The sequence below is a fragment of the Vidua macroura genome, chromosome 1 (assembly GCF_024509145.1).
Source record: "Vidua macroura isolate BioBank_ID:100142 chromosome 1, ASM2450914v1, whole genome shotgun sequence".
NCBI classification, from domain to species: domain Eukaryota; kingdom Metazoa; phylum Chordata; class Aves; order Passeriformes; family Viduidae; genus Vidua; species Vidua macroura.
In genome coordinates, this window is record NC_071571.1 from 100,358,158 (window position 1) to 100,367,411 (window position 9,254).

Below are 9,254 nucleotides of genomic sequence, written 5' to 3' on the forward strand. Positions count from 1 at the left end.
CCATAAAGTAGAGGCTGAATCTACCCCACAAAAATTACAAACCTCAAACAAGTCTATGCCAAGTGCTTGAGTGATTCTAAGTTGCAGGCAACAGATAGCTAGGAAATCCAATTTTAAGATAAGCAAAAGATGAATATTCACCAAAGGAGCTGCTGATTGATCAGGTTCTTAAATCAGTCCAACTCTTTTCAATCATTGCATTAAATCCCACTGATTCAAAATGTAAAAAGTAATTTCAAAAGTTTGGTTAGAAAATAATTTTTTCTTCATGACTGGTTTAAAACCTGCTGGCAAGACAATTTCAAATGGCAGAATGGCACTTGTGGAATAGCACAAGTGCAAGATTGAAAGGATGATGAGCAAACAGCTATGACAGTCATCATCTAGCCCTACTTGAGTTTTACATTGCTAAGTAGAGTGCAAGTCATCAGTTCTTTGATTTAAATGCTTTATGATTACAGGTAATCCTTCCAAATTCAGCTTTAGTAACTCAAACTCATAGTACGCCACGGGAAATATTTTCAAAAGTGCCTAAGTTTAGTGTTTGTAGTCTGTTTTAGTCTTTAATGGTTGTATGTATGTGTTTCTATGTTAATGCATAAAACAGAGATGAATGTGTATGTTTGCCAATGCTTAATTTCCTGAGCGAATTGGTAGTCAATGCACAGCACTGTATTTCAGCTGAGAAGAACTGCTGCGGGAAGGAAAATGTGTTGATGGAGATAAATGAAAGGGTGTAAGTTCTGAGTCCAGGAATCAGTGATAGAGATAACGATATCTGAGACAGATATCAATAATAAAGTCTAAGCTGTGTGACATGAAATAGAATGAGAAAACAGCATACAGAAAATGGGAAGCAACTCAAGATGGAGACTGGATGCTGGATGCTAAGGAAATCACTGTCTGAAAAAGAGTTACAATTTGCCTGTAATTCATCTAGGTGCATGATAACTATTTTGAAATAAAATAGAAAATATGCTCTTTTTTTTTGTTTGAATTTTTAGAAGTGTTTGTTAAAGCAATAAAAAAAAAAAAAAGTGAATGTAAAAGCTCACACTCCTCAGCAACTTACAAAAGTAAAAAAAAAAAACAAAACATTCCTGAGTAGACCAGTGACTGTGTTATATTCACTATCACTTGTAATGTGAAAAGCTCTGATTGTCTTCCCATTATAAGCATTTCAAATTATTTCTGACTAGTATTTTCTCAATAGTCTTTCAAGCAGAAGTATAGGGGTTCTGACTGAAAGAAAAGGAATTCAGGTATGTACCTTACTCAAAATACTCATTTTGAATACTCTAGTGGATTTCAGGACATTTCAGTAAACTTTTCTGGACTTATAGATGTAACTTCACAAATTTTGCAAGTTTTAGCACTTAATTTTATGCAAATGCAAATGCCTATGAATTCAATAAATAACTAGGGGTTTTCTGTTAGTTACTCTTGTTTATTATTTTGCAGTGCAGGAAAAAAGAAATACATAGAATACTCAGAAAAAATGTGTCTCATTAGAAAACACAAGTGTTTACAAGCTGTTAGGATAGTTCTTTACTTTTCATCTATTCATCTACACCCTTGCCACTCAAGGCAAGAGCATGGACTATCTCAGATGGTCCATTCCAGTATTTTTTTCATTTTCTTTGTGAAAGCCTTTGAAAAGTTTATTGCCTTTCAGTTTAAGAGGGAGGTTGAGGGGGATTAAATTTGAAACTTTAAAATCGTTTGTGAAACACCTTTCTGTCTTTCTTACCTTAAGAAAGGATTGTTTTCATGTTAATTTCTGCTTTCAAAATGGAAGTAGTTGGAGAGCTGTTGTGGAGAGGACATATTGGGAATGGATAGAAGTGAACACTTTCCATGTCATACTCCTGTTGTGGAGCCTCACAGCTCAAGGGCCTTCTCTGAAACAAAGCAGCAGGAACCTGGTAGAATAATTTTACCTTTTTTGAAAAAATCTCTAAGATATTTGGAAGCAAGACTTGAAATGAGATGTTTCACTTCTTATTCTATTATTTAATTTGAAGCCCAGCTTTTTCCTTTTTCTTTCCTTCTTTTTATGCACACTATCATGCATTCTACTCATTCCAATGCACTGACTTCTAATACTTGTGATATGTCAAATTATAACAAACATTACCTTCAAGAAAGTTAAGTTTCTTAGAGAAAAGGGAGAGCTTTACACAGAACCATAGGATAATTAAGGTTGGAAAAGACCTCCAAGATCATCAAGTCCAACCTTTGATTGCAAAGCACCTCACCAATTAACAATTGGACTAAGTACCATGTTGTTTCCTGAACACTTCCAGGGATTGTGATTTCACCACCGCACTGGGCAGTGGGTTCCAATGCTTAAACACTATTTCCATCAAGAAATTCTATATAATGTCCAACCTGAACCTCTCCTGGTGCAGCTTGAGGCTCTGTCCTCTCATTCTGTCACTTATTTTCTGACACCCAGCTGGCTACAACCTCTCTTGCAGGTCTGGCAGCTCCAGACAAAGTTTATTAGAGAAGCCCTCCTGTTGAGTCACGAGGTACAAAAAAGGACCCCCTCGCTTTCTAAACTCCTCCCCAGAGTGAGGAGCCTGGGTCTGCCTGGATCCAGTCCTAGCCTCAGACTTTGTCAACACTTTTAGGTTTTACAATTTTGTCCCACAGGTTTTAATTATGGCAAATCAGATATATCTACAAAAATTTCCTTATTTATTATCATAAATGATTAGACAAAAAGAACTTAATCAGAATTATTTACTACACAACATAAAAGCTAAAGCTGCTTTTATACTGTAAAACAAGACAGTGAACTATTTTAAAGTAATATTAAAGCAACTATATTAAAGCTAGCAAAAAGAAACAATTATTAGAGATTGATGTAATTCACCCATACCAACAATCATGGAAAACTGTCTTTCTCTTAACTTTGAGGACTGTTCTTGGTAGGCATCCCCAAAACCCAAAGAAGGAATCTCCACACACCCCGAGGAGAAATATGTTAGAAAAATCTACACTGTGGAAAGTGGATTTTCAAAGTGTAAAGGGGTTGACTGCCAGTCATATGTTTCCAGGTCACTTTAGGACCTTAGCTGCAAAATCTTTGCCTCACCCTGTAGATGTTGATTTAAGGTTGATGTGCCAGATGAGTTTCAGTTTAATTCAACACCAAAAACCAGCTCATGATGCCTCTCTCAGCCCACCATGGATGGTCTTACAAATAAGGTGTTGTTCATGCCGCTTGACCACATTCCAAATACAGCATTCTGTTACAACCCCCTTTCAGGCAGTTGTAGAGAGTGATAAAGTGTTCCCTGAGGCTTCTCCTCTCCCCCTCAACTGATGCCTCTGGACCTATCCAACAACATACAAGTAAAATTAAACTTTTTCTTTCTTGCTTTTTAATTCTATGTGAACTAAAAATAAGCAGTTGCAATGCAAATAATCCTAACCTACTAGATCATGCCCACTAATGCTTTGGTTTCACTGCCAAACCTGCCACCAAGTCGACTTATTGATGAGGAGTGTGCTGATTGTGGTGGAATAAAAATTATCAGTAGACAGTGGCAAAATATTCTCAAGAATACACAACACAATTTTCAAATGAAATAACTTGCCTTTTTCCATTTTTTGCTTCTTATTCCTTATCTGAAAGATAAATGACCTTGCTGTCAGAACAATGTAAAAAGAAAAATTAAATCAGTGGCATGCAGTACAGCTCTGTGTGCCCTGGTTCCTAATATACTCAGACATAAACTAGCAAACTTCAGAAAAATGACAAAGCTGTGTTTTTTTCTTCACTAACATTTTTAAATACAGCCTCACTTGAGAATAACAGCAGCTAGTGGAGAATAACTCCCAAAATACACCTCTGATTTTTATCATGTACCCTGCAAGCAATTCAGTACCCACATTATTGTAAAGTGTGATACATTTTTTACTAGCTATAATCAGGCTAAGTAAACAAAACACTCTGCAGCCAAATTCAGCTATTAAGTATGGAGGGTATCTTATTTGGGAGATAAGGTTTTTTAGAGGCCTTGTCATAAGCAGGACAGCTCTGAGGGAAAGATATTCTTCCTCTGACAGATCCATCTAGAAAATATTAATTCTAAAGACCTTAATAGTGTTGTATCTTCTATATTGTGTTTATACTCAGCACCCTCATGGGAATTTAAATAAAAATTCACTACCTTGTATTGCAAGGTTAGGCAGTAAGTCAAGCTTTCAATTAGAGCTGGCTAGTAATTAAATAGTGAATAGCTATATTTCTGTAATATAACAGGCCCACTGTCCTCACAATTCTCCACTCAGGTTTTTTAAAATTATTCTCATTGTATAGAATAAGCATTGATTTCTCCTTCATTTCTACAAAGCATACCTGATTGTGGGTGCTGTTGGCCACAAAAGAGAATTTCAAAGTCTTTATACTCCAAAGGTAAGCAAATATTTATTTAGATATATTTAAAAGTAGTGAACAAGTAAAGAAAAAACACCACATTCTTCAAAAAATAGACAACTACTTATGCAGGTAAGTTAAATGCTCAATTCTCAATCTCAGACAAATTAAGTTTTTCAATTAATCATGTGAGTACTACCTTTCAGAACATCTTGCTTATGAGGTGTCCATACACTGCAGTATTAGTTAATCAGATATAAGAGATAAGTAGCTGAAATAAGCATGACCAGGAGAATGTTTCTAAAGTTTTGGAAAAGCTTTGTGTCCCTAGAACCTTATAAAATGTTTTGAATGGAATTTATTCAATCTGCTGTGAGCTATTTCTTCCTGCTGAAAACTCTGCTCCTGCCTTCCCACTCCTTGTGTATTTACAGACGCTTATGCACTGCTTTTAAAGAAAACCTGACAATGACTTTCCAGATCACCTGTCAAACCACCAGAAAACTCTCCTCATTTTATTTCTTCCCTCTGGAAAAGCCTCAGAGAACAAATGGACCATGCAGCATGCCTGAGAAATCAGCAAGATTCAGGCTCCGATGAACCGAGGCGGGGAACAAATCCTGCAGTTAGGACCCATCACTGATTATGCCCTGGCTCCAGCCCCTTGTGATTAAGGCAGGAGCCTGTTACCTTGAGCATGTTCGATGATCTCAACTGTCATGGTGTCATTTTTAAACACCCCAATGCACACTTCCTGGCACAGCTTGACAGGGACAGGTGTTACTGCTAAAACTATTTGCATGCAGAAGGCTGTGCACGTAGCACTGAGGCATTTGCAGCCTAATCCGGCAGGAATGGAAAGGACAAACAATGAGCCTGTTGTTTTAATGTAAGAACAATCAGACCTTTGTGGATCAAATTATTTCTCATCCATATGTTAGCATGTCTGTAATTTTTGCTACTATCTGCAAATCTGTGCTCGTATTATTGCACATTTATAGGCGTTTGTATAGCAGCAGCAGAGCATTAGAGGGACACAGCTACTTAGATAAGCTGAGTTGAACCTGCTAAAAACAGGTGTCACTAAAAGCTGCCCAAAGTTGAACAGGCCCACCCTGCAAATCTGCACCTTTGTCAGGGAACAGCAATGATTTAGAGACTCCATCCTGTACTACACAGCGCTCTGTAAAGACTAGGTCACTTCAATACTGCAAGAAAGGCTTTGAGATTCCATATACATATATAATCATTAGAATAATAATGCTTCTATTTAAAAAATAGAGCATTTATCATTAATGGCGGATCAACTGTTTAGTGTGAAATTCCATTAATCTCCTGAAAACTTGTGTCTAGTAAAATTTTATAACACCCGAGAACATTACTTCTTAAGCAATTTAAAAGAAATATATTTGAATGTATTTTGCATTCGTTTATATTTGACAACACTTCCTTTGCCTGCAGTTTTCCAGATGCATAATTGTCCACATATCTATGAACATAATTAGGAACAAATTTTCACATGTTGTCAAAGTTCCAAAACAAGGTTGTTAGGCACTATACTAAACATACACTGAACAAGTAGCTCGATGGTTTTCACTTGTCCTTTCCATTGTAACACTCTGATAATCTGCAATTTTCCTCTAGTAATATTGCTGCCCGCTATAGGATATTTGTATAATTTAAAGAGTAAAATTATTAAACTGTATTTCTGAGAAATCAGGTCAAGTTGTTCAGCCTCAGGAGTCAAATTTCTGAGTTCAAGCCATTGTAGGGATAAAAATTTAAGTTCAGAGTCATATCTTAGATTTTTCCAAATTTATAGTCTTATAGAGAATAGGTATAGTCCTGCCTATAATAGTCCAATTTTGAAATAAATTGTGTTAATTATTAATGTTGTTAAGCAGATGTTTTTACTCAGTTGACTATAGTCCAAAATGTACCTGTATTGAGACTGTGGAATTAGATTACAGTGAAGGAAAAGCTTAGATGTGTGTCCTAATGAACTAGACATTGAAATGATGACTTTAGATAGCTTTAAAATGAAATAAAAAGCAAGCATATATGCTTATAAGTTAATAAAACCCCAGGAATTTCATATACCATAAACAGCAGTTTTAATATATTCAGGAGAATATGAGGATATTTAATATTAGTAACAATTAGGATTATTTTCTAAATAAAATAAGGCTATTGTCATCATATTTTAGATCATCATATTTTAGATCAGCTCCTTTATTCTAGTAATACTTCCATAATTACTTGTGATTGTACCTTACAAAAGATATCTATATTTTTCCCTAAGAAAATTAGAAGTTATAAAGATATGACTAAGAGTTATAAAATAGAGTACAGAGAAAATCTGCTTTCTGATTTATAATTCCTTATTATGATAATGATTAATATTTGTCACTTATGATTAATTAAATCTATCACAACAAGTGTTATAAACCTTCCCATAATTAGAATGAACCAAAATGTGTTAAAAACATGTTCTTGATAATTACTCTTGATGATGAAAATGATACTCCAGAATGTGAGTCTTATGTTGTTTTACTATTGCTACAGATGCAATTTACAGAAGAATAAATCATCAAGAAATGTTTTATTCCAGTCAGTGTGAGAGAAACTACCAGTCTAATCCTAGTACTTCTAGCCTCTGTTCAATTTGTATAAATTAAATTTTCCTTGATGATCCTTTACTTACGATATTAGATCTCAGTCCCATCAGTCCCACAAAAGTACCCCTAAAAAACACTTCTCCATTTCCTCTCCAGAGGAAAGGGAAAAGGCTGGGAAGTAAATCCTTATGTATTTGGAAGGAATATCTAGGAAGAGATAAAAAAGAAAGGGAAGGTTTTAGTTGTATTGGATGATGATTTGTAACTTTGAGCTTTCAGCTGATGCAGTTGACTTGCCCTCTGCTGAATTCTTTGTCTGGCATTGAATACAACCAGATTCAGACAGGTGCTGCATGACCCTGTACTCCAAACACCCTCAATTTCAGAATTAAGAGCCATGTGGCTCAATGAAAATGAATGTGTTGTTTGTGTCAGGAATATTCACTGTGAAATATGGACAGTTTTCACTAGAAATATACTCATTAAGTAACTGAAAGATCATGGTAAGTAGGTAGGTGTGGAGTATGTTTCTGAGTTTACATATTGTAGTACATACTAATAATAAAATGTGTGCTGTTTCCTAAGGAAGGACAATGCTCAATGAAAAAAAAACAAAATAAGTGAAGTAAATAACACTCTCTGGGAAATAGTAAGGGATGATGAAGAACTCGAAATAAAAATGTAACAGAAAAGAGGGAATCACAGAGAAATATTATGAAGGAAACCAAAGGGCAAAGCTAAGTACGTTTCCACAGTGTGTGAAGAATTCTTTGAAACAAATTTGAAAAACTGGAAGATAGAATCAAATACAAGAAACATAATAATGCTTGTCTTTGAAAGCTGTTTCAAAGTGTGCTCTACTTAATTACTGAAAGATAGGATCATTTATAAATTATTAATTCCAAAAACAGATTAGATAAATTCTGGAGAAAAATTAACTGTAGTAAGTGATATGGAAGTTTTTGAAAGTTTTATCGCATCTTCCAAGATTTCAGGAAAAAAAGGTAGAGAAGGTAAACATGACAGTAAAATTTCACTGAATACAGGGTCTTAAATAAGGACTGCAGTTTTCAGGTATTTTTCTGGACAGTCATTTCAACCTTTGTATGTCAGTGTTGATGCTTTTTTCTTTGACTTTGTCTCTAGTTGTAAATCCATTATGATAAGTGTGGCCTGAGAAACACTATCCAGCCTGGCTATTGATCTTCAAGCAAAATGACCAGCTCTAGAAATAATTGAACCAGCTTTATGTCATATGAGAACCTGGTGACACTGTATATATTTCACTAATGTTGTATAATTTTTCAGGTTGTTTAACTTTAAAGTGTTTTACTAACAATTGTTTTGCTTTGTTTTTATATAACATCCATCAACAATTCTAAATAAGATGACTTTAACCCATTTTGACAAGTTTTAAAACTTATCTTCAGGATTTTCAAGTATTCTGTATGTAATGTAACTAGGTTTTGAAATTTTTGTGACTAGCTGCATTCTGATTTGAAAAAAGAAAGTTTATCTCATATTGTAGACAATGGAAAATTATGCTTTTTTTCTGAAGCACATTCATATACTTACTTCCTGGATCCACTGAAGTCTCTTTGTTTATCTCATCTTCTGGCATTAGTACCTAGAAATATTTTGTATTTCCTAAAAAATGCTGTTTGAGAAAGAGTGTGCCAATAGCTTTTTCTAAAGTGAATGCAATTAGTAGATCTAACTTGTACACACTGTTCCTGAAGTAGCCAGCTCCTCCTGTCAAAACAGCTTGACAAGAGCAGTTGGTTTACGTAGATATGTTGAATAGAATGTCTAAAAACATCATCAAAGGACAGAAATAGCCTATACCTGACTAGCTGGTTGTAGCAGCAATAGTGTCATCAAAGAAGACTAAATAAATGATATAGGGATTAGAAATTTCATCCTGATAACAGAACAAGAGGGAAATGAATTGCAGTAATCATGAAGTTCAGTGGGGTTTTGCTCCAAAATAGTCACAGCTGAAATGTAATTGCTAATATACAACTACCTCACCTAATTCAGGTAAATTGAAAATTTCTCCTGTCAATCTTGGAAAGAAATGTTACAGCTTTTAGCATTAACCTCAGGAAAGTATTTGGGTTGCATGGCATAGCTCAATAATTATAAGTATTACTTTGGATTGTCACCATACCTTGGGAGATCTAGAATTAGGCATTTTTGTTCCTCCATGACAAGTGTAGCACTATACACCAGTGGAATAAATTAAT

General features: G+C 34.9%; 1 long non-coding RNA gene across 2 annotated transcripts; it reads left to right on the forward strand.

Annotated features, from left to right (window-relative positions):
- Positions 1 to 2,406: 2,406 nt before the first annotated feature.
- On the forward strand, positions 2,407 to 8,229 carry LOC128813341 (uncharacterized). Of its 2 annotated transcripts, XR_008439010.1 has the most exons (4): positions 2,407 to 2,534; positions 3,278 to 3,363; positions 4,368 to 4,429; positions 8,155 to 8,229. It is a non-coding gene; the product is annotated as an uncharacterized LOC128813341 (long non-coding RNA). The 2 variants fall into 2 exon arrangements; XR_008439016.1 differs by lacking the exon at positions 3,278 to 3,363.
- Positions 8,230 to 9,254: the final 1,025 nt, after the last annotated feature.